Here is a 15,232-nt window from a genome sequence, read left to right as displayed (position 1 = left end):
CCTTTTAATCTGATTCATCGACCAGGCCCGCATCTGATCACTCGAAAGCGATTTGAAAATGGAAAGCGAATCTACGAAAGGCGAAAACCTCAAAGGCAATAATAATAAATTAAATCGCCTGCTCTCATTTTCCATTAAGCGGGTACAGTGGGACAAAGTAGCACAACTTTTGCAAACAAAAATCTGAAAATTACTAAGAAGGAAATTCTAAGAAATGGTTAACCGGATTTATTTAATTTCTATATTACTTGTAGCTCTTTTTACTTTGAGCACGAGTACTTAACCCGTTTTTAGCCCACTGTGCAGGCCATAATCACTATCTAGTGACGGTGTTGCCTTGACCCCGAGAACGCCAAGCGAAAAGCGAACCAAGTGGGGAAAAGAAACTGAATGAGTGCGAAAACGGGAATGACGGATTGAATGGCTGAATGATGGACTGACTGACGAACTGACTGACTGACTGACTGACTGACTGAGTGAGTGAGTAAATGGTGGGTGGCTGATGGCAGTGGCTGCAAATGAGCGAAACGTGAGTCGCTCGGGCCGCGATGATGATGGTAATACGGCAACAATAACAATGGGGCCAACAACAATGCCGGCGACCTTCAGGAGAATGATGGTGTGGGGTGCGCGGGGGCGGTCTGTAGAAGGAGGTGCTGATGGGCGGGAGGCGGTGAGGCGGTAAATCTGTCTGCTTTGACAGACAGCTTCGATGCAAAGGGGCACGGCTCCCAGCAGCGCCAATTGCATTGTTATGTCTGTCTGCCTCCATCTGAGTTCCGCCTCTTGTGCCCCCATCTCTTTCTCCCGCCAGCTCCTCCACCTCCACCCCACTCTTTTGGACCAGGATGCGCCCTGGCCCTGAAAAGCGGCGCCTAAGCAGCTTTGTTTGCTGGCTCCGGCTCTTCTGACACGTTTTCCTCAGCCGAAAACGTAAATCAGGGACTTGTTGCACCCAATTAAGCTGCTTTCAGTGGTACACTAAGAAAAATTTACAATTCTATAAGCTGAGTAAGTATTTTTTATAACATATCATTATGTTTTTCTATTCTTTGAAAGAAGAAAGCTGCTAGAAAAGAAGCTACTTAGATATAATTTATTTTTAGTAAAGAATTGCTTTAAAGCAAAACAAGCTATTTCCACTTAAAACTAACAGAAATACTTGTTTTACACTTTCCATCAACTTGTAATTCTTCTATATCAAAACAATATTACATTTAGTATTTGAATATAAATTTTAGTAATTCCACTTTTTTTTGTGTGCAAGTAAAATGTACAAAAAATGGGTTACTTGAGGAGCGGTGCAGACAGAGTTTTTGCTGGTTCACTCGACTTTTGACTTTTGTTTACTCTCAACACTTCACACCGCACTTTGCTGTTGCTTGTTGCACTTTATGAATGATGCGCAGCACGTGCCAGCAGCAGCAGCAACATCTACAGCAGCAGCAACATCTACAGCAGCAGCAACATCCACAGCAATTTCAGTTTACTCTACAATTTGCAGCTTAATTATTTTGATTTGGTATCTTGGCTGCCGCAATGGGTTTTTATTGTGTGGCTGATTTCGGCGCTCCGATTGCCACTTTTACACGGCTCATTGGCAGGCACGTGTCGACAATGAGTTAATACCGCCCTAACTGACCTTAAAACATTGGCAAATCGCTATGGCCACTGTTGCCAAAATGGCTTAATTGTAGTGTGCTTGTTTGGACTAGAAATGTTACAATTGGCTTATTTGCACAGCTGAGTATTCGGGTGAAAAATAATCGTTCATGGTTGCGATACAAATTGATATTCATGAACGAGTAAGATTTTAACAGCAATTCGAGCTAGAAAATTCGGCTTTTATTCGGTTTATAATATAAATATAGTATAATATTGCTATACAACGGAATAGGGGATATGTAATTATATACAAAATTATATTTAAACACTTCATATAAAATGTTTTTCAATACAAAAAGGTGTAGGTGCAAGAGTTTGTATCTTTATATATTTAAAATATACTTAATTATTTAATTTTAAATGTCAATCTAGAAGGTCTGATATATCTGATATTTTTCGAATCTAAAAACCAGAAGTGCAGATTTAATCCATCATCCTGGTGTAACTGCTTGGCCAATTTGCAGTTCATCTTTCATTTGTAACTCGCTCCCGTCAGTAATAAGCGTTTAATTTACAATCAATGGCGCTTCCTTTTTACACACTCAAGTGTGCCTTGGGGTTTTCCATTCCTTTTGTTAGCCCTAAGTGAGCACAGACAACAACAGTGGCAAAAAGCAACTGCTGGCTGCTCATTACTTAAGCTGGATATTAATGCCCAGTCATATGGCCATTAGCCCATTAGCGGACACCCCAACTGAACGCAAGCGCAACGCCCGGGCAATTACACATAAATTAACTGCGGCTTACTGCTAACTGCTAACTACTAACTGGCGAGTGCAGATAGAAGATACATCCATCCATATGTATGTAAACTGAACCACCGTTAAGTGGCTGCTAGCAGACGGTTAGGGGATAGGGATACATATGGTATCTGCAAGATGCGCGCACTGATTATATGTACATACGTTCAATCGCGATGGAAGTGTGCGCCAGCAGACGGCTCAAAAATAATAATCATAATAATGAGCAGAAGGCAAAAGAAAAATTTATAAACCAACTGCCAGGGCAGCCAAGTGCAGCCGAGTTAAGTCATGAAAAATCCACAGCCATAAAGTAAGCACAGCAGCCCTTCCCGCTTTTCCACCTTTACTTCACCCGGACTCGTGGCTCACACTCGCTTGAGATACGCTTACGAAATTGGGATACTTTCGACTGGGATTCAGATTTTGCATATTATATAACATATTCTTATACAAAGTCATAGAAAAAGTGAGAATAAGAATAAGAGTAAGCTTTTAGTCATATTCAATTGGTATCTTAAGCTTGCAGTTAAATAGCAATGTTTGGGAATATAGTGTCTACTTGAAGAACCTTTATATAGATTACTTACTTTAAGGGTTCCTCAAATAAATGTACACTTAAGTGCAGAAGTTAAATACTAACTAAATAAGTAAGAGTATTTAAAGTGTGAGTCACGAAACCTTTTCGCTTTATTGATGGATTAGCCGGGCGGGTTTTTCTGCCTTTTGCTGGCTGGAAAATAAACACATATACATGCAAGTTGGCTTGTGTTAGCCTTGCGCCCCTTTCTCCCCCCCTTTTACCAACCTCCTAGCTCTCCTTCTGTTGACGTTGCATGTGCAGTTCTTTATTTTTTTTGTACGCTTTGCTCCTTGCATTTCTTCCTTGTGTTTAGAGATTTTTTCGCTTCACCCTGCGATGTATTTCTTTATGTGTGTTTTTTATGCTTTTCAACATATATATATAGGTATATATATATATTTTGTTTTCGGTCAGCCAGGGAAGTTGCCGGTGTTGTTCTTCCATTTGTTTTTGGCTTTTTGCAGCGGGCAAGTTGCAACTGCAACCGCTTTTGACCCGCGAAGCGTGTCGTGGCGCCACCGATTATGTTTGTTTATATGCTTGCTGTGGTTGCTGTTGTTTCCGATGTTGTTGCCTTTGTTTTTGGATCGCTGCCTTACTGTTTATATTTTTTTTTTGTTCTTTCTAATTTTTTTATATTTTCGCTAGTTGCCACCGTTGTTGCTGTTGCAGTTGTTATTGTTATTATTATTGTTGTTTTTTTTTTTTGTTGCTGCTGGCACGGTGCAACGGTTTTGATGGCGCGCATTACTTCAGCACCGTTAAAACTATTTACAAGCCGCGTTAATTCTTAAAGCGTGGCCTTAATTTGATTAGCTCGGATCTGCTTGGCTAAGCTCGCCGAGCGCCAGACGCTGTCCACTTGGCTGGCTTAAAGGGTTCCTCCATTGTTTAATTAAATATTTACATGCAGCAGGTTCTAGTGGAGTTAATAAATTCTATTAATAACTTGTAATAACTTGATAAAAATAAGTTATAACCAACTCCTGTCTAAAATGAGTTCGCAAACAAGGCCCAAAGCAATCTGCTCTATGTAAAACGCAAGAAAATTATAAAAAGTGCTGTTAGATTGGCTCGATAATGGCCAAGATCGTGAGGCTGCTACCGCTGCATTCGAAATTTATTCCCAGAAGCCGCGTCGAAAACCATTGAAATAAATCAACGATTATCGCTCACGCAAATCTCGGCTATCGGCTATCGTCGATGGCCAAAAGACGCGCTGCTCACACCTAGAATGAAAAAGATGGAGTTGGAGAATAGGGTAAGGCCATCGCCATTCGCAGTGCGCGCACATATGGCCAAAATGGCCGCGGCATATTTGGCCACGTTGCACATTTGGCCAACTGGCTGGCTGGCTGGCTAGCTATCTTGGCCCAAAGTTAAAAGTCAAATGTGAGCTTGAATTACCAGTAACAGCGGCTGGAGAGAAAATGAGAATTCTCTGGGATTTATGAGAGGCATGCAAAAACATAAACCGGCCCAAAAAGGGGGTTGTGGGGTTTTTCTTCTTTTTTTTTTTAGTTAAGACTAGCCTAGGGCGACGTCTAACCAAATACGAGTAAGACTGGCAAGTCAAGTGGCGTGCAATGGATTTTTTCGCTTGGCTTTTTGGCCAGCTCAGCAAATGCAGTTTTGGCCAAATATGGTGATCGCATGCTGCGAGCCCAAAAGTGGCCAAAGCCAAACGACACAGATACGAGAACTTTGGCTTAGACGGCGACTCTTCCCCTCTTCTCTTCCTCCTCTCCTCACCACCCGATGCCCAATGCCCATTCCCCATTTTTGGACACCGGCTTGGGCCCAGACTTAAGCCTGGCTAAATGCCGCCACCAACACCGCCACCGCCGCCGCCGCCACTTTGGCCAATTTTTGCACTTGCGCAAAAGGTCTTAAGACAGGTTACGCGCCTGCGGCGATTTAACCGTTTTCAGGCGACCAACGGCAGCCGCAGAAAAATTGGTTAGAAAGGTTACGATTTGGCCAAGTCGAAGTGAGAATGCCCTTGGCATATATATATGCGGAGAATCGAATGCTCCCAAAAATTCTTATTGTTTCTAAATTGTTTGAATATGGTAAGGTATTTTTTGGGAAGGTGGAGGTTGATTAAGATTATGTTTCTGAATATTGAAAATCAATTAAAATCCGTTAAATCACATTGAAAATGAATATTATTCACTGGATTAATTTGCATCCATATGAATATGAACTCAGTAAAAGAAGTTAAATACCTTAGAATTAATTAGGCTTACTCAAATCCATTAATAGGTTAAAACATCCGCAAAATCTAGCCGAATTCTTCATGCTATTGCAAATTAGATAAGAGAAGGGGTTGGGGGAAAATCTGTGGTGGTCACGCCAACTTCAGGCCAAGAAAACTCGAAGGGAAGGAAGACCAGGAGATGGCGGCCAAATGTGCAAAGGGTCAGGCGGCATCGGCCTGCATTTGGCATCCATTAGAAAGCAATCCGTCAGTGCGGTTTGGGCTAACAAGATAGCTGCTGTGGTCAGTTGTTTTTTTCTTGTGTTTTCCAGCTGCCACTGCTGTTTGTGGCACACCCACGCGATTTTGTTAGGCTAGGAGACGGCGAAGCTCTGGCCCAAGCTAAGGTAAAACCGGTCGCAAATGTTCTCCTTGACTTCATTACGAATCACGAACCAGGGCCCAACCTCCGACCACCAAGAACAATGCCAAAAAGGAGCCAGAGTCGCGATCTGACCCAAAAGCAACGCCAACGCAAAAGGTTTTGAAGCACCGAAAACAATTTTAGAGTAAACATTGAATTACAAATAAATATGGTAAAAATAGTAAGATAAAAACTGTTCTTTGAGATATAAAGATATACTTCTGATTAATTTAAATGCCTATAAGTATTATTCAAAATTAAAGTTCTAATTGTACTATTTTTTTTCAGTGCATTTGCTTTTTTAGCAGGTAGCTTTCTGGCGACACACTTATGATGAGTAATGGTAGTGGTCAAGGAGCAAGTTGGTAACCGATAGCGATCACCGAGGGATCCGTATTTGTATCTGCATCTGACAGATGCAAGCGGCCTACGCCAGACAAAACATAATCTGGCTGCTTTTTTGGCCGCTGACATCATGCAAATTTGCATAGATTCTGTTTTGTTTTTTTTTTTGTTTCCTTCCTTTGGTCACTCCATCGCCATGTTAGAGCCATGTCTTGTTTCGGTTTTTGTTTATTTGTTTAATTAATTTGTAGCCGCTGCCTGTCGCTTTATTGCTGCCCACGTTGCAGTTGCAATTGTGGCGTATTTACAAAATGAAGTCATAAAGGAATGGCAGCCATAAAACGAAAAGCGGACACAGTGCGTATTAAAAAGTTGCGCATACGCCGCGTTGTCCCACCAGCAAAGACAAGCGAAAATCGGGAGGAAGGAATGAAGAAGACGGCGGCGTGTGCCACCTCCGCGCTTTTGGCTTAAACGAAAATTTATCTGCGCGCATTAAACTTTATTGCATTCAAAATTACAGCAATTATTCGACCAACAATTATGGCAGACGCTCTCGTTCTTCTGCTTCGGGTTTCGTCTTTTTTTTGTTTTTTTTTGGTGTTTTTTTCCTGGGCGTGTCCAAGTGGGGCAAGCACTTTATTATGCGTTTTTTACGACACTTTGGGTTAAGCGCTCTCCAGTTTCCGCTACCCGTTTTATTTTGTGCTTTTTGTTTTTTGTTTTGTTTTATTTTTTGTGTTTTCTTTGCCCTTCAGCTGTTGCGCTTTTTCCCCAGCGGCCAATTCCTTTTTTCCACTCAAGCTGCATTCTCCTTGTTTTTTTCCGGTTTGTGGTCAGTGTACTGGGGGCGTGAAAGTGGAATTTCAACCGAAAAAAAAAACAGGGGGAGCAACAAAACGGGGAATCCTTGACCGCGGGAATTCCGCGTTGAAAGAGTTATCCCGCCGGAGCTTTGCTTAAATGCTTGCACCCTTGCGATTAAATTAAATTTGCATTATAATTCAGGCGGGGATTGTTTAAGGTTTCTCCTCTACGGATAGGGGCTTTGCTTAATTGAGGGCTAAATCGTATTAACTTTCTTCACTTACAAAAATGCTTGTTTTGTTAAGAAGAATACGTAGTAATCAATGCGTGGGTGCAATATTTGATGATATATTTGTAAATACCACAAACTTCCAAAGTAAAGTCATAATATTATATAGCTTATTTTACCTGTTTATTTGTAGGCTATTAGTTTCGATGGGCGTGATAATAATGATATTGTAGCAAATTACAGAGTCATTAGTCATCAGTTGAACTTACCTAGAAAAGTAGAAAAAACAGAATTAGTATGGAATTGTTAAGGCAGTGTGATTAATGTGTGTGTTTCAAACAAAAACTGATGCACTTAATGGAAAATAAAATAACCAAAAATGTTCGAAAAAAAATCCTAAAGATGCTTTCCATTTAAGTACGTACATATGTATATGGGATAAATATTTGTCGATTACATTTGTTTTTTATATTCGGGCAAGACACGAGTTTATTGAGTTGCGCTTGTTAGTTATTTTGGTTTACCAGTTTTGACTGGGCAATGTCTTAAGTCTAAGCTACGTACAAACATGTTCATTGATTAGCTATAGATATAGATGTAGATGTATAGATATTAGCCGAAGCAGCTCTAATCTTAGGACTAGCTAACAAACCAGGTGCGACCACGCCCAAATTGCCACAAGCATCGTGTAAACGGAGTGCAAATTACAATCATTTCTCTTTACCTCTACTGGGTGTTTTATTTTTTGTTGTTTTGTTATGTTTTTTGTTCGATGGCTACTAGTATTGGCGATCCAAGCCTGCCACTCTCGACCAACAGCAACATGCAACTCAATTTCGATCAAATCAAATCATCAAAGCCAACGGAAAAGTCAGGCAATAGCGATCAGGAAACCGAGCAGCTTCGCCTCTTTTCACCCGTTTTCCTCCGCCTTTTTCCCCATTTTACCCATTTTCCCCATTTCCAGCGCCTGCAGCAGGTTGGCCAGGACACATTGAGTACCCGTCAATCTTCATTAAAAGCATACGAGCTGAATTAGCAAGTGCTCTATTTTTATTTGAACTTAATTTGTTTGGATAGCTACGCATTTGCACAAGCAAGACTATGTTAAATGGAATAGTCGGTGAGTTGGGAAATTTCTTGGAAATTTCTGTTTATTACCTAAAATTGTGTAGAAACAACAATAATCGAAATTTATCGAAATAAGGATAACAAAAAACAGCTCTTTTTGTATAAAATCTTAAGTTTTTAATCAATGGTTTAAATATAGAAAATAAATTAAATTGTATATCTTCTTTGAAATATATACGTCAAAAATAATGAATGCCCTACACAAAAATTTAAAAAGTAATACCAAGTGGCAAACCAAAAGTAATACCAAAATCGTTCAGTTTAGAACCCATTTTAAATGCATTTAAAGCCCGGAAATTTGCATAATTGACGAAAAGAAGACAAAACAAAAGTGCGCCGCTCAAATTGTCGTGCGAAATTCCACAAGTCGGTTGCGATACCGAAAGGCAGCCGGAATCCCTTGGAAGAGGTGGCAAAAGTCAACTCCTGAAGTGTTGGCTTAGTAACCAAGTGTCGAGTGGTGTATCTGCATCTGAACAGTGCTCGGCTCTCCACTGGCTATTTGCCCATCGTTCCATCGTTGGCAGCTAGTTTCAATATTGACTTTCAAAATGTTGTTGCGGCAGACGAGATTTGCAGCCAACTTTGGAGCTGCACTAAGCCAACAAGGGGCACTAAGCGGCAGATGCTCGTCCGCCACTATTTGCCCGATTAATTAATTGCCCAAACGAGGATTGCTCTGGTCCCCAGCAATTGTTATTCGCATCAATCAGAGGGGCAACAACAGAAATACAAAAAAAAGGGGGGGAAAAAACTTGTCAAACTGGCAAATTATTAAAAGGAAATTGTTGACATTCCTGGGTAAATATGCAACTGCCAGTTGCAACGGTAACTGCAACTGCAACTGCAACGCCAAGTAGCCTGCTTGATTGCCCCTATAAGGAAGCCAAAAGCTATCTCTATTACAACAACCAGACAAACAAGACAGGCAGCCTTTGCCTTCTGCTTTCTTGTACTTTTAGCAACCCCCCCATTTCCGCAGAAGAACTTGCCACAACATTAGGAATAAGTTAAGGAATTCGAACTAGGGATGGCGAACAAATGAGTTCAAGTATTAAAAGACGTTCAACTCAACAGAAATATATATATTTGAAATTAAAAAACTATTATTTGAATTAAAATATTTTAATTATCTAAACAAATTTATTTATTTTATAACCATACCTTTTAGAGGCACTAAGAGCTTGATTTAAAATATTTCTTCTAACTTGCAATTTAGTGTCCCTGTTGCCAAACTACCGAAGTTATCATCATTTGATTTCTACTGCTGGTCCGCCGTTTGTTGTTTTCCCCTGCTTTACAACTCGATCGTGTTTGCCTGTTGTGGGCCAAATAAATTTTTATAAATAATAAGCTTGGGCCAACGGACGTGGATGTTGCAGTTGCAGTTGCTGTTGCTGCAGTTGCACTTGCAAGCACAGTTAGACAGCGACAGACTCGACTGGTTTTCCACAACAAGTGCGGGCCAGCTTCCTTCTTTCAGCCTTCTCCTTGGAAATGAGGAGGAGAAAAATAGTGGAAAACCGGCAATACCTTTGGCTGGCTACAAATTCTTGGCCAAAAGGGTATTTCGTGCAGCAGCAGCAGCAGCGGCAGCGGCAACAACTTTTTTTCCGCTCGAGAGCCAGTTCGTGCAGCTCGTTGCAGTTGCTAGATAAAAATGCAGTTAATAAAACTGTAAAAACTGGACGCATGCGCAGCACCCAACACACACACAAGCACACGCACAGAGGAATCAAAGCCTTATATATGTACATATATGTATTATAATGTATATATGTACTGGGCCTGGGCTTTTGGATCTGGGCAAGTGCAGCCAGCAACGCCATTTAATTGCCTGTTTGCATTTCACATGAGCCGCAAGCCTCGAGAGCAAAAAGTGGCATGGAGCATGGGGCAGGAGGCAGGAGGCAGGAGAGGCCGAGAAGGAGGATGTGTTGGCCGCAGGCCAGGAATATTATCCCAAATCTCTGGCTCCGTATATTTATGGTATTTTTCCTGCCGTATGTTTGCCGGGCGGCCGCTTTGAACCATCTTTGGTTTTGATAGATCGCATGTGAAAGGTGGCTTGACTTTGCTTGACTCGACTCAGGGGTAATCTATGGCGAAAGGCGAGAGAATTGCACAAGATTCTGGATAAAGAATTAGCCTTTTTGGTAACTTGCACCACGACGAGTGGGTTAGGCAAATAAACTCTGAGACTTTCTGGCTACTTAAGGATAGTTTTCTTCTTTTCTAGCCTAATAATCCTTTAGATCAGTCATTCAAACTTCCAGGCTAGCTCCTCACATTCTTGCCACATCCGCTAATATTTAGTTCCCAGCTAATAAAACAAAAACGCGCGAGTGCAGCTGTTGTTGCTTGGTTTTCCTGTTCACATAACTAAACCGTGCAAATTAGTTGCCAAACAAATTATTTCATATATATTTTTTTTTTCGGTCGAAGCTTTGGTTTTAGCCCGGCTGGGCCAGGCCAAGCGAAACCAAAAGCAAAACCGAACCGGCATATAGCCAACATATAAACTGACCTTCGTTCATTAACGACAGCAGAAGGCATGGCAAGACATAAACCTCAAAAGGCTCCACATTTGGCCAGCAGCAGAGAAACCAGTTAACTGCAGCCGGTAACTAACAAATAGTAAAATTAGCCCGAACATTTTGCATTTGATTAAAAGATTTTAATTTGCCAACCATACAGAGCCACAAAAAAAAAACAAAGATTACAAAAAGGCAGCAAGAATAAAAAAAAAGAAGCTTGTTGAATTAATTTCGCATTAGAACACGCGCTTGCAATGCGGCCAAAACGCAGTTCGCCTTAGCCAAATGTCGACGACTATCTGCCAACTTGGTTATATGTCTTATACATACATATGTACATGTGTCTATTCTTAATTTTTATGTTATTTTTTTTATATAATTTTCGAGGGTAACCCAAGCCAAGCTACCTAAGCCGAAGTTTTGCGGGCGGATGTTTCGCTGACGTTGCAGGTAACATTTTGCCGCATTCAAACTTGTTCTCAAATACTCCACATAGATGGGTGAGATCAGTTTGAATGTTTTTTATTCAACAGAGCGTTATGAGCTGACAAGCTTGTGAAGCTCCAAATAATTTGAATTGTAAATAATCCTATTTATGGCTTAATCTAAATTGGATACCACAAAATTGAACATTAAAGCGGAGTAAAACATATAAAAATTTGTTGATTTTATGGCAGTGCATTACACTTTATTATCTTGCTGTTACAGCATTGTAAGTTCGCTTGACCCAATGGCCAAAAACGAGTATGCACATATTTATAGAGTGCATTTCTGTAGGGGCGAAGAATCGCCCAGACCTTCGATATTTTTGGCGCCGGGCGTTTGCCATTGTAAAGCGAGAGGCCCCAAAAAAAAAAATCAGCCCAGCTGCGTCAACACAAAAAACATTAAAAATTACATTAAAAAAATAAAACAAAAGCAAAAAAAAAACCATATTCAGAGTGAAAACTGTGCTGCGTTTTGTTTAAACAAATCAGCAGAAATTTTTTTGTCATGTTGCGGCCAAGTTGGCTGGCGCTTGTAAGCGTATTTTGATGACTGGCGGTAAACAAATATAAGTGGCAAAAAATTAAGTCATTTTGAATATTTATAGTAAAGGCAAATAATAGGATGCAGTTGTGCAAAAAAGTGGTGCACTCTCTCTCCTTGCAAATCAGTTATCTGCGCACTATTGTTCTGATTAATTTTTTCAGCTCATTTTTTTAGGTATTTTTATAAATTTAATTAGCTTTGGCAGCAGAGGGCAAATGCAAAATGTTGAATAAATTATTGAACTGCGGAATTTACTTATGTACATGTATTTTATACGGTTTTTGTGACTGGCTACTTTGCATTTTAAAATGTTGTAAAATCAGACAGCCTTTTTCAAGTTCATTTAAAGGCAAGACCAAACAACATAAACAAGAAAATGCTAATATATGTCTATGCCTCAACTTGCCGTTCAAGTCAAGTGTAAGTCTGTGCAAAATGTTCGAAGGTTGTCCCCCACTTGAAAACAACCGAATAACAAATTATTCATGATTGCGAGCTGAAGAGATTTATTGAGTGACTCAAAGGGAAGAAAGACTCAGAGGAACTTTCAATATTTACAGTACAATAAATATAAAGATATTTTAGAAAAGATAAATTACAAGCTGAGATACATAATACAACAAAGTGTAACGAATGCCAAGCGGCAGTCCAAACAAAGAAAGTCTTGTGGAAATAACTGTAGGAATTAGTAGTACGAGTGGCCTCTAATCAGCAGCAATCACTTAGGCAACTCCTACACTCGTACTGACCGTAGTTAGAACCAATAAAAATGTGTGCTTAACCCAGCAACGGAATATCAACAGCACCCACTGAAAGAGCCCACCAGCAACCATAAACTAAACAACCGTCGTCGTCACAATTCGCAGTCCGCTGTTGCCGGCGGCTATTTAGCATAAAATGTGTGTCAGCAAGGTAAAGGGCGTTCGTCACTCTCCCCACCGCCACCTCCAAGCACCAGCTCCACCTCCACGTCCACCGATCCGCAATCCGCGATCCCCCGCTCACCGATCCACGTAACAAGCCCCCCTGGTTAACCCCACACTGATGGTCCCACGCTGACTTGGCGCTGTAAAAAAATTTGAATACCTAAATAGGCTGGCTGACTACTGTCTGACCTATTTTACCGCGTTTTGTTGTTGCGAATTTGGGTTTTTATTTTGTATTTTGTTTTCGTATTGAAATTTTGCGAGTGGCTTACAACGCGGCTGTTGCTTGAGTGACTTTCGGTACGAAGCTGACCTTGAAAAGTGGTTGGCTTTTCGTTGATTTTTGGCCCTGCTTATAATTATTACTGCCGTTTGCTAGGAAACTTTATTAGCTGATTCCATGGAAATATCTATATATTACTAATAAATTGTAGATAGATAATAAATACGAAATTATATTTGCAGAAATTATAAATTTGTCATAAAAGCATAATATTTTATTTGTTAATAAATAAAGGCATAAATTTAAAAGGTTTGCTTCGGTAGGAACCAAAATGTATTTTCCATACAACACACAGTGAATATGCTAGTAAATCAATAAAATATCTTTAAATGGAGCTCTTCAAACGTAAAAGAGCACTAAATAAATCCGAAACGGAATTGCCTCTGGCAAGCAAGAATGATTCCCATGACGAAATAGATTCTCCTTTATCATTCGAGGTTAAGAATGGGTAAGAAAACTGCTAGATGCAACAAAAACATTTACACAGGAACAGCGACAACTCATCGCACTGCAAGTTGGTTGAAGCACAGAAAAAAATAAACACTATGATTCGCATTAAAAATTGTTAAAAAGTGCTTAAAATTCATTAAAATTAATGGGATAAGTTCTCTCTGATCTGATATATTTGTATTTGTATTTTAAAGATTTTAACTATAACCCATATCAGTTGAAATACATTTATTTTGCTCTGTGCACCAAACACTTGTCAGTTTTTGCAGCAGCTATGACACATGCCACTTGCCACTTGCTGCAACTCCTCTGCGGCCCTTAAAAGTTTCCACAACTGGATGCAGATGAAGCCGCGAGTGATGATGATGATGATGATGATGATGACGAGGACTGCCGGGAGTTGTGGCTTTGTTTTGTCTTGGCTGTGATTTGATTTGCCCACGACTTGCAGACTTAGCCACATTCCCATGTTTCGCTTGTAAGTTGCCGCTCCGCTGAAATTTCTCCGCGGCTTGTAAGTGACTTAGCGAAGCGCACAATTTTTATTGGCTTGACTGACTCATAACTGGGACCAACTTAGATCGTCGTCCGCCCCCACATCCCACTGCCACTCCATCTTCAAACTCATGCCCATCTGTTGGTTCGGATGGTCTGAGGAGGCATGAGTCAATTAATTTATATGCCACAATGTCCAGACGAGTGTGCAACACACCCTGTCTCCGATTCCGATGCGAAGTTGGAATCTCCTTCGGAAGCTGAGCCCCTTGAAAATCCCTCGAGCACCAAAAGCTTTAAGTTGACAACTTCAAAGATTGCGAGAAGTGATCGAAGAACACGAGATTATATGTGCATCTTTATTTAAATGGGATTTATGCGCTCAACTTTCAAGCTTATTTTTAAAATAATAAAATAATACATTTAAATTTCTTTTTCATGTGTAGGCCATAAAAAAGATTTTATGATTCACATGCGCGAAAGATATATATGTGAATCACAGCCAAAAGAAAAAACACAACAGCTTCAGAGCCAAAACATTAACAACAAATTAAATAAATGTGCGCACATAAAAAGGCCAAAATAAACAGGCGGCTGCATTGGCCCCCCTGTAATAATAATAATAATGTCCGAAAGCATCAGCAAATAATGTTTTTGGACGACGGCACTTCCGGTGCAATTAAGCCAGAATGTTTCTAGTTAGCACTCGGACTGGAAGTCATCTAGCAAAATGACAAGAAATATGAATGTTCTGCTAAAAATACCAAATGCTTCCCTTTGGCACACATAATTTGGTCGAAAGCGAAACACACTGCTGCTGATATCTCCCCGTGCCACTTCACACTTAATAAGACATAATTTGTACATTTTTATGAGTTGCAGCCTGGCGGCGCGTGGGCAGCTAGGAAAAATGAAAAAAAAAATTGCTGAAAAAAACCTAATTAAATGGTCAGCAATATGCGAAAATTGTTTGCATTTACACAGAGTGCACAATTGCATTGGGCCAAAACGCCTTCGCTTTGTGCACTCGTTCTGTCAGCCGCAGGCGACAGGTTGGCCCCGCCACTTAGTTCGGGACAAGTTAATTTTTGGCTCCGTTTGTCTTTTGTCTGCTGATGAATTTAATTTCTAATTGTGCCAGACATGAGGACTCTAGCACAGCTCGCATGATAAATTACAGGCTGGCTCTCGTTCTTCCTAACTGAATTTACAAATGCGTAGGACTTGCTTGCCAAAACTTAGCATTCCTTCTTAAAATGGATTTGAGACATTACCCAAGTTTGATCCTATCCTTTTATAAATAAGTCTTAAGTCGATCGTTCTATCTTGGCCAACGTGGCGTATGCGCAATGTGCAACTGACGTGTGGTGGCCAACGGATCAAAA

At 40.4% G+C, this 15,232-nt stretch overlaps 1 protein-coding gene across 4 annotated transcripts in view; it reads right to left on the bottom strand.

Annotated features, from left to right (window-relative positions):
• Positions 1-15,232, bottom strand: part of LOC6727559 (sex determination protein fruitless) — a 100,566-nt gene that overhangs the window by 41,665 nt on the left and 43,669 nt on the right. The window lies entirely within an intron of this gene.

The sequence above is a fragment of the Drosophila simulans genome, chromosome 3R (genome assembly GCF_016746395.2).
Source record: "Drosophila simulans strain w501 chromosome 3R, Prin_Dsim_3.1, whole genome shotgun sequence".
Classification (NCBI taxonomy): Eukaryota; Metazoa; Arthropoda; class Insecta; order Diptera; family Drosophilidae; genus Drosophila; species Drosophila simulans.
The sequence above is the reverse complement of the archived record's forward strand: the minus strand, read 5'-3'. Positions and strand labels throughout refer to the sequence as shown.